The following is a 1331-nucleotide window of genomic DNA, read 5'->3' as shown; positions in this document are numbered from 1 at the left end:
CCCCCGAGATGCACGTTTACATGCACAATAGACTGCTGTCACAAAGTAAAAGCAGAACTAGTAAATGAATAAAAAGAATATGTCACAGCTGTCACTGACTAAGGTAGTGATGTTGAAAAAGGAAGAAAGTACAGAGAAACAGATGGGGAAACTAACCTAAATTATTTACTACCAATTCAATAAAGAGAGGTAGAAATTCTGGTATCTATCACAGCTCTTACAGGCCTTCTTTTGGCAGGGAGGATGAAGAGGGAAATATTTTTACTTCAATGGCTGTTAAGAATTCTGAAATTAATTCTAAGAATGAACCATGATTTTGATATCACAGACATAATACATATTTCCATTTTGTTTCCCGTGACTCTTTCTGTACCCTACCTCCTCTGAAGTTCTAAGGGGAGGAGGGAGGAAAGGTGTGAGCTCAAAAAGCAATTTGCAGATCTCTGTGGTGGCAAGTTTCTTTGTAGATAACATTTTACTGATGCACTGTTACCATAATAACCATACGTTATTACGCTATTTAATTCCTGTAAATTAATTCAAATTTCAGTCTTATCCTGGGATTCATGCACTTACATTTATGCCACCATGTTTCTCCTGTTGAGAAATCATAATTAGAAAATGTCACACATAGATGGCAATATCTAACATCAGAAATTGACAACTGTCTAAACAAATTAGAACAATTCTTGAAAGAAATTACAATAAATAATGAATAGTTACAGGCTTCAAAGGCAACACTGCTTTAATAGCGATTAAATGGTAACACAAAATGGAGAGTAACTCCACCACTGTAGAGGTGAGAAATTCATGGATTCGAAATGCATACTTGTATAAGAGATCTCCAGTCACATGGCAAGGAGCACATGATATACCAGCCAGTGTGAAAGATAAAGGACTGCATTAGTTTAATAATCTCAATAAATCTGCTACTTAAAGAAGTTGAAGAAATAGCCAAAACATCTCCCTTACAACGTACAAAGTACTCTGACTTGAAAAACTTCTAATTAGAGAAGCTGAGGGGTTCAGCTGAATTTTCGAAAGCACTCCAGATATTTAGGAACAGGGGTCCCACTGGATGCCATTGATCTCATAAATCACTTAAGTGGTAAAGAAAATCCCACTCCCCATCCTTCCATATCATGTAAATCACATGACAGAAGTCACAGAATTTTGCATTCTAGAATAGACATAAAACACCAATTATTACACAGAATGTTACTGAAGTGCAGAAGTAAAAAAGTGAATTAAGCCTCATTATGTTTGGTTAGTTCAAAAAGGACTGCAGATCTAAACCCACTGAAGCTAATATATCTCTTTCATCGGGGTAA

Source organism: Athene cunicularia, assembly GCF_003259725.1.
Source record: "Athene cunicularia isolate RWA chromosome 1 unlocalized genomic scaffold, athCun1 chr1_part2, whole genome shotgun sequence".
NCBI lineage: Eukaryota > Metazoa > Chordata > Aves > Strigiformes > Strigidae > Athene > Athene cunicularia.
This window is presented reverse-complemented; position numbering follows the sequence as displayed.